At 38.5% G+C, this 15,129-nt stretch overlaps 1 protein-coding gene across 2 annotated transcripts in view; it reads right to left on the bottom strand.

The window, feature by feature from the left end:
- The window catches only part of rcan2 (regulator of calcineurin 2), a 139,127-nt gene that overhangs the window by 37,794 nt on the left and 86,204 nt on the right, over nt 1-15,129 (bottom strand). The gene's annotated exons all lie outside the window — the stretch shown is intronic.

Below are 15,129 nucleotides of genomic sequence, written 5' to 3'. Positions count from 1 at the left end.
CTCATTCTTTACAACATAATTTTGATAAATCAGTTGCAACTGAATTAGAACTGGCTAAAAAAGAGCTTAATTCAATTTTTAAACGACACTCTGAATTTTTAATTCATAGAACAAGACAGTATTATTATTTTCACAGTAGCCGACCAAGCCATTTACTTGCTCTTAAACTACGTAGTAATGAAAGTTTTTCGGACATCCATACTTTACAATCTCCACAGGGTGACTTAATCACAGATTCTTCCAAAATTAATCTTATCTTCCAACAGTTTTATAAAGAACTATACCATTCCCAACCTTGCACACATCATGATGATCACACATTATTTCTTAGGGATTTAAATTTGCCCTCTTTATCCACAGAAGATGCAGAAACCCTAGGCCAACCACTTACATTGGACGAAATAAAAACTACATTACAAACCATGAAAAAATCAAAAGCGCCTGGACTTGACGGGATCCCCCCAGAATTTTATCTAACCTTTTTCCCACAAATTGGTCAATTTCTATTAATGTTTAATAAGTCAATTGAATTGGGTTCTTTTCATAGGGATGCAAATATAGCTGTGATTTCTCTTCTCCTTAAGCCTGGAAAAGATCCAACTTTACCTACTAGTTATCGTCCTCTATCACTAATTGGGGCTGACGTTAAACTTTTTGCGAAAATATTAGCTGGCAGACTGGAAGCCTATATGTCCAAATTAATACATTGTGACCAAACAGGATTCATTAAATCTCGTTTCTCTTCAGATAATGTACGACGATTGCTACACGTGCTGGACCATACTCCCAACTCAGCAACACCATGTGCTGTTCTCTCACTCGATGCAGAGAAAACATTTTATCGTTTGGATTGGAATTTTCTATGGAGTGTACTTGAAATAATGGGCCTTGGTCACAACTTCATAAACATGATCAAAGTTCTGTACTCCAACCCTTCTGCCACTGTTATAACTGGTGCAAAATTTTCATCATTTTTTCCAATATTACGAGGCTCTAGGCAGGCTCTCCCCGTTTTTGTTTGCCCTCTCCCTTGAACCACTTGCACAGGCAATTCGCCTCTCCAGCACCTACTCTCCTGTTGGAATCCTTAATACCCAGCATTACATCTCTCTGTATGCAGATGATATTTTGCTTTTTGTTAACAATGTCCCTCAAACTCTCCCTCATTTATTAACTATCTTGGATATATTTGGCAGTCATTCTGGCTACAAAGTAAATAAGACCAAGTCTGCTTTGCTCCCTCTGAATGAACCCATGAGGAAGCTTAATATTCAGTTACCAATCCCTGTGGTGGAACATTTCAAATACCTTGGTATAGAAATTTACCCATCTCTCAATAAGACCGTACAATTAAATTACAATCATATATTGGAACAGGTTAGTAATGATCTAAAAAAATGGAATAAGATGACGGACACATTTCAAACACGTATTTCTGTAATTAAAATGAATATTCTTCCCAGACTTCATTTCATTGCCTCTATGATTCCTTTATCCCCCCCAACTAATTTTTGGAAGAAACTTAATTCTACTGTTTCATTTTACTTGTGGAGAGGTAAAAGACCTAGATACAAATATCTCAATCTACAACGTTGCAAAACTGATGGTGGCCTCTCAATCCCGAATTTTAAGTTATACTACTATTCCTTTGTCCTCAGAGCTTTAATGGTGTGGCTTAACCCTGACGTAAAGACTTCATGGCGCCCTGTAGAAGAATGTATAGTCGCTCCCCATAGACTACAAGATTTCATTTACTCTAATATTTCGCTCAAGAACTGTACATCGAAATATGGACCAGTCATTAGCAACTTACTTTCCGTGTGGAGAGATGTAGAAAAAATAACAAATGTCACCTCCATGTGGCACAAAGACTCCCCGATTTTTCATAATTATAAACTCCTTACCGCCAATAAACCTTTTTCTTTCCCTGCATGGCAACAAAATGGAATTAACACTCTGGGCGATGTCATTGGTGAGGCTGGTCTCCGGACATTCCAGCACTTACAATCTTTTTACAATTTACCTGGTTTTTCTTTCTTTCTTTATTTACGCCTGCGCGCCCCCATGAAAACATATGGGGTTCCTTGGAATTCTCCTTTGTCTCCTCACCCTTTACATCATTTTTTCTATGGCAATATGGAAACACGAGGCTTGGTCTCAGCCATCTATATTACACTACTCCAAACCACATACAAACCATTAGGAATTCAGACAATCTGGGAAAAAGAATTCAAACTTTCTGATGATCAAATTGATTGGCAAACAGTCTGGAACAATATTATCTCTTCCTCAAAAAATCCAAATCATCAATTAATCCATTATCATTTTGTGTTTAAATACTATTTGACACCTTGTAAGCGTTATTTTATGCACCTTATCCCTTCTCCTTTGTGTACATTTTGTTCTTATGGTGCATATGGTACCTTTTTGCACATGTTCTGGGAATGCCCCAAGGTGTACAAATTTTGGACTAAAGTCTCTTCTACATTGTCAGAAATTTTGGGGACCACAATCCCAATGTCACCTCAACTTTTTCTTCTGAATGATGACTTCTATTGTAATTTGAACAGCACAGAAAAGAAAGTCTGGATGGCTGGCACAACTGCAGCCAAAATATTACTGGCTTTGCATTGGCAACCCCCACATTCCCTGAACCGGAGAAAATGGATTCTTTCATGTATTGACGTTGTCAACCTGGAACTTTCAACTGCCCGCATTCATGGCGCTAAGGAAAAGACACTAATGGCTTGGGAGAACGCTGCTGACATGTTTACAACACTGCTTTGAACTTGTCTAATCTTATCTCTGATCACTGTTTTTAATGTAACATTGTTTTTGATTTAACTGGCTACTGGAGAAGGGTGCCTTGGGGAGGGGGGGGTGGGAGTTCATGGGAGGTGTACACAATCACCCCCATTCTTGATTTTATACTGTAATGTATGTTATTGCTTATAGCTGGAAAATAATGAAAATAAATAAATAATTGATCAAAAAAAAAAACATCTAAACCATCTGACCAGAAACATTCATCTTCTGACGACCACTTTGGGGTGTTTATTAACTCCTGTCTTTGGTAACACATTATTTGGACAGTTAGCTTTAGATCTTCACGGATAATTAATTAACCTTTAATATAAATCCAATGAAGTAGCTACTAAACTAAAAGTCTAAACCCAACTGTCACCCTGGACTGATGTTACCAGGTGCTTTGATTCATTTGAAGATTTGTAGATAATCTATGGTCTGAAATATGAAACCAGGCAGAATCATGGCACAGCTTTTTTAGGGTCAGTGTTAGCTGAGTGGTCAGAGCCCTGGGTGATTGACCACAAGGCTGTGAGTTTAATACCTTGGTCCATTAAGCTGCCACTTTTGGGCCCTTGAGCAAGGCACTTAACCGTCCCTGCTTCAGGGGCACCATATCATGACTGACCCTGTGCTCTGACCCCAGCTTTCTAAGCTGCAACATGCAAAGTAAAGAATTTTGCTGTACTGCACAAAGTGTGTTCTTATAATGACAATTAAGGTCTTTAATTTAGGGGTATATAGTGTGAATGAAGTGAGAACCTCTTCAGGTAGGTTTTCCATCTGGTCAACAAGAGCTTAAACTCTTAGTCCATCACAAGACACAGTATATCCAAGCATTCACACAGACCACAAACACACTTTTAATACTGACTAATAGTAGCTATTAAAGATCCTCCTCAAGTGTCTTACGTGAGTTCTGTCCTGTGATTTCACGAAGTATCATTCTATAAGATTTACATGGTGTTTATTCAGTAATCACAACATAGCCAGATGTACTGAACGTCCTCTGTGCTTTTCTTCACACTTGCACCAGTTTGTTTGTTTCATGTGTCATCAAGTTTTATCCTGATTGCAGGTTTATGCATTTTTAAAATGAGGAATGTGTTAATACTGCTGAAAAACTGTACCACTGCATAATAAAATAACATTTTCTGTTAAATACAGTGCAATATAACACAATACAATACAAACACTACTGGCAGAGCTAACAGTTTCCCAAACCTTAAATCAAACCTACAAACAGCATTTTATAATAACAAATTTAACCAGATTTTATTATTTTTTTCCAACCATTTTAATGGCATTATTTTGGGGTTGGAATGCAAGAATGGAAATGTTAAAATATTGTGTTTGGGGTGAAATGAGAGATTTTTATTTACAGTTAATTACAGAAACGTCTTAAGTCTGAAATCTTATCTTACCTGTTTAGTCACCATAACAAATTTAGTTAAGACTGAATTCAGGACAGAGGCTATTACAGAAAAACAGTTAAATTCCTAATTAATCTGTGACAACAAAAAAACAATAAACACACCATGTAAATCTTACAGAATGATACATTGACTCTGATTATCTCATCTCACCTATTACAGTGATGGTGGTGAATAATGAGGAGATGCAACTGAATGTGATTCTGATATTAGGAGGAGTAAGGTTAGTGTGCTCGGCTAAAGCGTTTGGGAAATGGAGACTGAAACTGGAGAGCTGGAATCCTGTGATTAAACCAGTTTGTCATAATTTAATTCAGTTTACTTGATTCTCTAAACCTCCCTAAAGGAGAACCTATCAGCACTTCCCTGGAGATCTGAACCGCACAACCCACTTCATCAATATGCAGACTTCCAATAATCAACACATACTTTTTTGGTTTACATATGGAACATTTACTGTTAAGTAAGATCAAACCACAGTTCCACAGAAAAAAAAACTAAAAAAAAGAACCGTATTCTTATACAACCCCAATTCCAATGAAGTTGGGACATTGTGTAAAACATAATTAAAAACAGAATATGATGATTTTCAAATTCTTTTCAACCTATATTCAACTAAATACACTACAAAGACAAGATATTTAATGTTCAAATGGATAAACTTTACTGTTTTTTGCAAAAATTCACTCCTTTTGAATTTGATGCCTGCAACACATTCCAAAGAAGTTGGGACAGGGGCATGTTTACCACTATGTTACATCACCTTTCCTTTTAACAACACTCAATAAGCATTTGGGAACTGAGGACACTAATTGTTGAAGCTTTGTAGGTGGAATTCTTTCCCATTCTTGCTTGATGTACAACTTCAGTTGCTCAACAGTCCAGGGTCTCAGTTGTCGTATTTTGCTCTTCATAATGCACCACACATTTTCAATGGGAGGCAGGTATGGACTGCAGGCAGGCCAGTCTAGTACTCGCGCTCTTTCACTACGAAGCCACGCTGTTATAACACATGCAGAATGTGGCTTGGCATTGTCTTGCTGAAATAAGCAGGGACGTCCCTGAAAAAGACGTAGCTTGGATGGCAGCATATGTTGCTCCAAAACCTGTATGTACCTTTCAGCATTAATGGTGCCTTCACAGATGTGCAAGTTACCCATGCCATGGGCACTAACACACCCCCATACCATCACAGATGCTGGCTTTTGAACTTTGCACTGATAACAATCCGAACATCCATGATTTCCAAAAAAAATTTGAAATGTGGACTCGTCAGACCACAGGACACTTTTACACTTTGCGTCAGTACATCTCAGATGAGCTCGGGCCCAGAGAAGCCGCCGGCGTTTCTGGGTGTTGTTGACATATGGATTTCGCTTTGAATGGCAGTTTTAACTTGCACTTGTAGATGGAGGGACAAACTGTGTTCACAGACAATGTTTTTTTTGAAGTGTTCCTGAGCCCATGTGGTAATATCTGTTACAGAATGATGTCGGTTTTTTAACGCAGTGCCGCCTGAGGGATTGAAGGTCATGGGCATTCAATTTTTGTTTTCTGCCTTGCTTCTTACTTGCAGAGATTTCTCCAGATTCTCTGAATCTACTGATGATATTATGGACTGTAGATGATGAAATCCCTAAATTCCTTGCAATTGCACGTTGAGAAACGTTGTTCTTAAATTGTTGGACTATTTGCTCACGTAGTTGTTCACGTTCCAAACAGGTGTTTTTTGAGCATTCCTTCCCAGTCTTTTGTTGCCCCTGTTCCAAATTCTTTGGAATGTGTTGCAGGCATCAAATTCAAAATGAGTGAATATTTGCAAAAAACAGTAAAGTTTATCCATTTGAACATTAAATATCTTTGCAATGTATTCAATTGAATATAGGTTGAAAAGAATTTGCAAATCATTGTATTCTGTTTTTATTTATGTTTTACACTGTGTCCCAACTTAATTGGACACAGTATTAGACAATAATAAGATAAACATACACAAAATAATCATTTATAGGGTTCATTCTATTTGGAGTGTCCCAGAGCCCAAACCCCTGAATTTCAACTTGTATAAATAATACTTTTTTAGTGTTGTTTTTAAAAATATTTGTTTGATTTCTTTTGAAATCAAATTGCCTTTTAAAATTAAATAAATACATTTTGATTCATCATGTTTCTTTATTTTTATTATTTATCTTAATTTAAAAAAAAAAGTGTTGAAAGAAAACATGCTGACCCACATTTTATTAACAAAACAAAGAGTTTTAGTTTATAGGCGGAGCCTTATTTTAACCATGCCCACTACATTTTAGACCAGGAAGAGAGAAACTGCATCCCTGTCCCTCAAAGCCACGTAAACAGAATTACGGTGAAATAAACAGAATTAAGGTTTCAGGTCAGTCAAATCAAAAGGATTTTAGTCTGAGGTCCAGTTAAAAGTCTCGCTGGTACAGAGGCCATGTATAAAAAACAGGAATCTACCAGCGAATGCTAAAATATTCAAATGTGTCTCATCATAACTTTAACTTCACGTTTATTTTTATCTTAACTGGGTGGAATCCAGCTGTGGCATAAAGAGCAGGCTATGTTGAATATTTTAGGCATTGGAGTGTAAATGTTTGTGCATGGCAAGTGCAAATTCATGTCCAAAGGGAGGCTTATCATTTTTCATCTCTCATAGCTGGCGCGTTTCCGTCGATTTGTCACAGACTGATATCATACACTACGTTCCAAAAATACCTCTGGCTTGAAAACAGCCTGTCTTTTAATACACACCAGGGTTCTGAAGATTCTGGCTTCAGTATCAGCCATTAGATTAGAATGTAGTACATGAAAACAATGCCTGCAATGCAGGGCCTGCTTCCTATTCTGTTTAAGTTGTGCAGGGAAGTTCGTAATAAATTCCATTTGTTCCACTGTAGATTCCAAAGGCTTCAAGTCTACTGCACTCTGGAGTCACAGTTCCACCTACACAGGAGAGTTAAATATAGCACAGCACAGCCTTTTCCCATTTACACCGTAATTAAATAGAAGTTGACTCCACATACAGTATGCTGCTCTAGGTTAAATATAAAACTCAATGACTGTATTCTCCTTTTTCTGACCTTTAGGAGTGACCTCTGTTCCTCAGAGAGCAATAAAAAATAGAACAAACAGAACCTGGTATCATTCAATAATCACACTTAAAGGCTACAGAATTAATCCATTCTTAACCTGAATCAACATTAAGGGACTCCAGTTAGGAATCAGGCCATATTGCCATTGTATCAGTGGCTGATGGAGCACTATCAACCATGCAATGCTTCAGCTAGAATGGTAGATTTTTGATGTTTAAAGCAGAACCTTAACTTTTCTCTACGCCGCATTTCCTTCTGGGTCACAGGGGGAGCTGTCGCCTATCCCAGCGGTCAGTGGGCTCTTAAAACCTGATTTCTTTCATTAACGTCCTTTTATGCATTCTGTAAAACACGTCCTTATATAAGACTAACCTCTTCATCTTCACATGTGTAAACAACAAACACTGAAAGGTTAACAAAGAAAACAGAGCTTCAGGACACGAGCACTTGTTTTAATAACTACTGCTGCTCCAGTATAGAGTTATGAATTTGAATGTCGTACCTCCAACAGAGTGACTTTAACTCAGATTATGGTAATGTATAGAAAGTTTTATCTATGACCAACCAACAGCCGGATATGATGCTCAAAATAACAGAGACAAATATTATGCTGACTTGTCCATGTTTTCAATAAGATATCAATACAATTCCTGGCATATTTGCTCAGAAGGTTCTCTGGTACACTGAGAAGCAGGTCATGAGGAACAGAGAATACTATCCAGAAAGAATCTGAAGGTAGAGTCAGGCTCAGTTTGGGAACTCACACGTCTGCTTTTCCCTCACTGAGAAGAATTTAATGTGAATACACTCTGCAGACAGCTGAGCAGAGGCTCCACAAGAAGCTCCACAAGGCCGACGGCCAACCTGCAATGAGTTGCAATCTTTCCTCCAGTTTCAGGTCTGTGAAGAAAATATAGCAGGCTAATGGATAATCTGGCATGTACTACTATTTGTCTTTTCTAAGGAACCTATAAAAGCTGAGCATGTTCCCCATTCACCTTCCAATCTCTAAACACAGTGAACAAATCCACCAGAGAGACCGAGCACATCATGTGTGAATGTAGAGAATGGCCACAAAGGTGAGTATCAACATTCAAACTGTCTGGAGAAAACATCGAGGACAAAGAAAGAGGGATTTTGCTTTAGTGTATTATGAGCTTCTGCAGAATATCATCATTATTCAGATCCAAAAATGGACTGAATGTTGAGAGGTAGTGGCCACAGCACAACATGCATAACAGTTTAACTCTGTTATGTAGAATATACTGTCAGTATAACCGCCTACACAACAAACTTTACCCTCATTCGTACTTGAGACTCTTCAGGGCCCAGTTTCCCAAAAGCATCTTGGTATAAAGATGATTCTTAAATGGTAGAGAGAGAGAGTGAGAGAGAGAGAGAGAGAGAGAGAGAGAGAGAGAGAGAGTTCACTGTGATGCTCACTCTACCGTTCAAGATTCATCTTTCTGCCCAGATGTGTTTGGGAAACTGGTCCCAGAATGGAAATGACTGTTATTTTCTTCCTTTTTGTGATTTTTCCTTGCTTTTGCCACATGGACTTGTTAATGGTGTAATGTTATTGGTGCTCAGAACTGCTTTCAATTACAAAGCCACAAAAGTAAAATCTGAACGAAAAATGACACTTTCTTTATTTTTTCATGGTGTGAAATATAAAACTTCATCACCTAAAACCAGACAAGGTCAGGCTTCCACTTCAATCTAAGGCTACTTCTTACAGTAACTATACAGCCCACATGGCATCCATTTTCAGTCAGATTTCAGGGGCGGCAAGGGGTTCAACTCAGGATAAATCACAAAGAAAGGAGGAAATCATTTGTTTTGCTTTGGATGCTGCGGTAAAGCTAGTCAATGAGTTTATAAACAGCCCTGCTGACGTCCACATCACATGAACTCAATCCAGCAAAGCATGAAATTGCTGCAGAGTGGCACGCTCATTTAGAGCGCTCCTGCAAGGCAGACGCAAAGTCCACTGGGATACCGCTGATGCTAAAAATAGCACCAGTGACCCCAGTGATGGTCGTCTCGACCTTCTCACATGGACAACCGCACTTGTGAGAACAATAAGCGAAGAGATGACGCTGTCGACCCCGATTATAGACCGTTGATAAAGTGATCACCATCAATGAAAGCTAACAGTTTCAGTCTTTCATTAATAATTATTTCATTAATTATTACCCACAGACACTTATTGGTATAACTGTTCATTCAGGACTTGCTAGAGGCTGATCAGAAATCCTTAATCTCTGCTCGGCTGAATCTAGTCGAACTCGTCTAACAACCGTTACATACACGTATTCTAACCAGGCCTGCCTACCAACATCTGCATATAAATGGGAAGTTAAAGTGGTCTAAGGTGTTGTTTTTCCGAGGGTTTTTTCTTTGAGGGTGGTGTGGTATGCATGTGGGCATTAAAGTAATTACAGCTGTCCCACTGCCAGGCCCTCCTGTTTACTGTTCATTTACTGGCATGAAAACACACTTAACTGGGGAGGTGGAAAAGAAGCAAACGCAAACTTAGCCTGACTTTAGCATTAATCCTGCGATGAATGTCAAATTTAACAGTCCCCCGCCTTTTAATTGAGACCAGATCCTCTCTGCACTGGAAGATGGAGGTGCTCTTTTCTGACTTTCTCTCTTCCTTGGAAGAAACACACCATTCATTTAAACAGATCCAGGCCAGAGCCTCTCAAGCTACCCTTATTCATGTCGAACTCTGTCATGGAGCTGCTGGCTTAAAATAACTCTGCAGTGGTGGGGCTCTCATATAACATCCAGATGTTTCTCTCAAGACAGGAAGTAGAAAACAGCAGGATTGAGCCAGTCACTGATAATATCTCAGAAGGATCTGCATGTATGCAATATCGTACATTCTCCATCTCGAAGCAATGAGCATTTCTTAAAATGGATGTTATAGAAGTAACATCTACACGATCAGTGGAAATAGTGGACAGTGACTTGACTGTTAACTTAGTAACATCATATATCTTCATATATCACATAGTGAAAAAGCCTCAGTGCTAAAAGTGCTAATTCCTTCAAACTATAGATAGCTGAGATCCTTCAAACTACAGATAGCTGAGATCCTTCAAACTACAGATAGCTGAGATCCTTCAAGCTACAGATGACATTATTTTGGTTTATACTAATGTTTTCTACTAAAGCCACTAAGCTTTAAAATTAGGTGTTTTTAATTAATGCGCTTCACCCAAGATGAGCATCCAAAAGTAGGCTGTCATAATCAAACGTTCTGGCCAGTAAAACTCAACAGTAATAACAAATGTTGCTGTATTTAAAATTCTGATGAGAAAGTCATTTCTATTTCATGCCTGAATGTCTAAATAAACACATTCCACTCATTTATATTTTCAAGGTGCTTACTGATTGGTGGTGTGGGAGCTCTTCCATAGGTGGCACTGAGCAAAGAAATAAAAAAAATGTTGACATTTTTTGCATCAAATCTATATTGTTTTTATATTTCATCATGTTGGTCACACCCTGCAAAAAACGTCTTACGAGACAGGCAAACTGTGTGGGATAGAAATCTGAGCTGCTTTTGGAGATGCAGTCACACTCTAGACAAAGGACAAAACAAACAGGTGCACTGAAGTAATGAAATGCAAACAAGATCCTTTACACCTCACAGAACGAGCTCACAGTGACCCTGGGCTGCTTTCCAGGCTTCATTCAGTAGATGACACTGAGTCCTTCTGTATATGTTGGAGGCCTGTCTGAGCTGCTTTTGGAACCTTTGCAAAACCATTCCAGTTCCTGGGACACAGCCGATTTGCCTTTTTGGCTGCTACCATGTCAGCCAGGTAGCTTCAGTTAGCCAAAACTCAACAGGTTCTATAGTGAGCAGAACCTAATCTTGCTAGCTAAGCTAATGCTAATCTCCTCTCCCCTAGTTTGCTGGACTGTTTAACAATTATCAACTGATCGATCGATGCTTTGGCATTTAGTAAGCGATGCCTTACATTTTGTAAGTTACTTTCATTTTTTTATTATGACAGATGGCAAAAAAGCATCATGAATGCTTTTACATCACTTACGACCCTCCCCCAGGGATTGGGCCAAATTCATTGTTGATCTGCTGGCATCAGCCTGATATCAATACCTATCAATACTGATATGTGAATTCTACTTCAAACCTATACTAACATTCTTCCTTTCACAGAAACCAGGATGTTTGTTCTGTGCCATGAATAAAATTCAATCACAGCATAGCCACAGATTATTTTATGCATGCTGATTAAAGAAAACATCAAACAACAACTTTATATCGGCTATTGAGCAAAATAATTAATATGAATCCAGACTGGAACACATCAAAAGAAGAGCCGTAAGAGGAAGAGATGCATTACTGAGCAGTGCAGTCATAGACACTGACCCAAAAAAACTCTGAAACAACTTTCTGACCCCAGTCCAGTCTTTCTTTTACAGCCCTGCAAGTTCTAGGGATTTATTAACCAGGTAACTCTGACCTCCACAGAACCCCAAAGTACTAGAATTATTTTGGGTAACATGGTAGTAAATAAAGAGTCTTTTTACACTTAAATGCCCACTAAGTTGTAGGTAATAATGTGCAAATGTGAGGTACTAATTCCAAAGTGTTGCGTATTTGTTATGATTAAAATATTGCCAATAAGCACCAAGGCAGTCAGGTAAATTACACTACAATGACTAAAAGATTTCAGCTATAAAACAAAGAAATATAATAATATCCCATAATTGTTTGGAGTGATAATACAAAAACACTCTCATTAAATTCTAATGTAATATCATTTGTTTAACCATGACAGAAAATTGGAAACAGCTCCAAGAACCTGGTTAGCTATATGACACAAAGTGATAACACAGGGTACAAAAATAGCAGTATTTTTACAGAGTAAATGGCAAAAACCCAGTAAAACCACAGAAAATGTATTCAGTTCTGATTCAGTTTTGTTTCTAGGTAACAAACAGGTTCAGTCGATTGTAAAGTTTGAACACCCGTCAAATTACATTTTTGAATTTTCTAAATGAAAGTTAATGTAACCTCTACAGGGGAAAAACATTAATACATAGCCTTTACTGTAAATTATAGTATGTAATTTATATTATGTGCTGAGTTTTACACATGACTTTTATGTTTTACTTTTTTCAAAAATGTTCAATTTGACAAATAAATACTGAAATGTGCCTGTTTTCTGTTGAGGATGTGTTCATTATTTTCACATAGAATATAAACAAAATGCAATCTGACCAGGGCGTCCAAAATTCTGTTATAGTGTATGGAATGCTAATTCACCAGCAGTTTCTCTGATGCAGGCCTTCCTGTCCCAACCTTATTGGGAAAGATCATAAAAAGCATCCAAAAACACACAGCTACTCTCGCTGCCAGCAAAGACAGACAGAAAGACAGACATAAAGACAGGGCCATCTGCCATTTCAGAGTCTACAGCATGGTGAACGAACGCTAATATGACAGGAAATGGACTCTGGGCTGCCTGGCCTGAAAGATCTCCTGACTGTTATTAAAGGAAGCAGGTCGGCTCTACGACTCCCAGAGCAAACGAGTGACCTTCTGACTCAGAGTGTTCCCAGTGTGGAGAGAACAAATGTGGAAAGCGCAAAAGACCTGCTGCTCTTCCTGCCATTACTCAGCATTATGGTCGCCTGAACCTCAGCCCAGTCCCTCTCAAACAACGAGCCCATTGCCTGGAAACACGAGAGGAGGAAAAAGAGAGTGAGCATGAGAGACAGGTCAGGAATCACAGCATGTTTCCATTCTGGAACGTGAGCAGCGTGTGAAGGAAAGCTATGGAGATATTTGATAAGGGAACAGTAAACGATCCTGAATCATTCTTCTGCTGTTTCACTGTGAACGTCTGACAGATAAATGACCACATATATGGACATGGTGATGGTCTGTCTATGTGGCGATATAAGATGTAGACATATTATACTGCACTAATGTCATTTTTTAAATAGACTCAACAGCAAACAGGACTTATCAAATCAAATCAAATCAAATTTATTTATATAGCGCTTTTTACAACTGATGTTGTCACAAAGCAGCTTTACAAAAATGGGAATCACAGCACAGAGAATCAGACAAAACACTGAACATAATATACAGAATATACAGAACCCCCGTGAGCGCTGAGGCAAGGAAAAACTCCCTCAGAGCTGGAGGAGGAAATCAGCCCAATTCCAAGCCCAACTGATGATGCAGTGTTGTAAGCAAACCACTAATATGCAAAACTGCTAGCATCATCATCATCATCATCATATCTGGACATTGGCCAAATGATCTAAACCTGGACTACAGAGAAGAGTATTTAAAGTAATTAGGTGTCGACATCAACCACAGTAACCCTGTTATCATGCAATCTTAATTTGAGCCGTCCAGGACGTTTGTGGCAGGAACATTGGAACACGTCTAGCCAGTCACATTCCTTCCGTACGCTCTAGTCTGCTTTGCATTCAGTGTGTTGTTTGATCCTCCAAGCTCCGGATTCCATTAACATTCTCATCTCAGCCTCCGTGCTGCCAGAACTCAGAGACAACATCCAGCTCTGTGCTCTGATCTCAGATCAGTTCCTAAAGAGACACCAGACAAGCTGCACAAGGTCCACGTATTTGACTGACAGCTCAATATGAAATTTCTTTTAAGGAGCTTAAAATTCAAATAAGCAAAATAATTGAATATGGTTACTTAATATTTAATTTCATATTTCTACAGATTCAGTGAAACAAATCTTTACTGACTGATACAATTATCAGTTCCCCACTGGTTTCTCACAAACCTTTATATATATATATTTTTATATATATAATATATAAATTTATAAATATTATTAATGAGGCAGAGCCAGCGAGATGGATTAGCTCTTATACAAAGTTTTTGTGATATAATTATTCCTCATGTTGAAGTTTACTAGTTTACAGAAGTGAGAGTTACTGCCAGCTTTATAGTCTTTATACAGACTAGCATTTAAGCATGAAACTATTCAATTCTCAGAAAAGAACCCCAGAGATGGTTAATCGAGTTACCAAGTCATCTCAGCCATGTAAAAACTGCCAGTAGTTGAAAACCATAGAAAGACAGCAGTTTTGTAATAGTTTTGTGTAGTAAGCAATTTATTGTACCTAACAGAGATGAGATTGTTCCAGAAACGCAGCACGCTGGTTGAATCCACTCACTGCTGAAAAGCAAGAGTCTCAGCTCTTGGTAAACCAGGTCGTTTCAGAAAAGCTCCAGGTGAGATCAGAGAAAAAGGGGTAAAGTTCATGTGACATTTGAAGTTTTGTTCTTCATTGTTAGATTAATTATAGGTTTATATAAACTACGCTTTTTACTCAACTGTGCTTTACTGGATTCTTATTTGACGTACATTAAGACTCAATTCTTATTTCACAAGGTGTCACTGTTTTCTCTCACATCCACTTCAGTGTAAGAGAGAATTTACAGGACCCCCTTCACCAAGTCTAGACCCCAGAACTCCAACCACAAGTTCTCTACCAGCGCTTAGCAACCATGCATAATGAAAAAAGGACAGCAGATCAGCCTTCTGAGTGTGGAGGGAACCGGAGGAGACCAGGATTATCCATTTATCCGAACTAGTGAAGCGGAATGAAAGATCACAGCACAAATGAGCAACAAGGCATGTGATGTGAAAGATGGTGTTGGATCTGGGAGGAGAACTGACGCATTGGAGAAGTTGGTGGGGGGTTGTTGTTTTAGTGTGTGTGTGTTTTTATGAATGGAGCGTGGTGTGAAT

This window comes from Pygocentrus nattereri, chromosome 4, assembly GCF_015220715.1.
Source record: "Pygocentrus nattereri isolate fPygNat1 chromosome 4, fPygNat1.pri, whole genome shotgun sequence".
NCBI lineage: Eukaryota > Metazoa > Chordata > Actinopteri > Characiformes > Serrasalmidae > Pygocentrus > Pygocentrus nattereri.
Note: the sequence above shows the minus strand (reverse complement) of the source record. Positions and strands in the feature narration are given on the sequence as shown.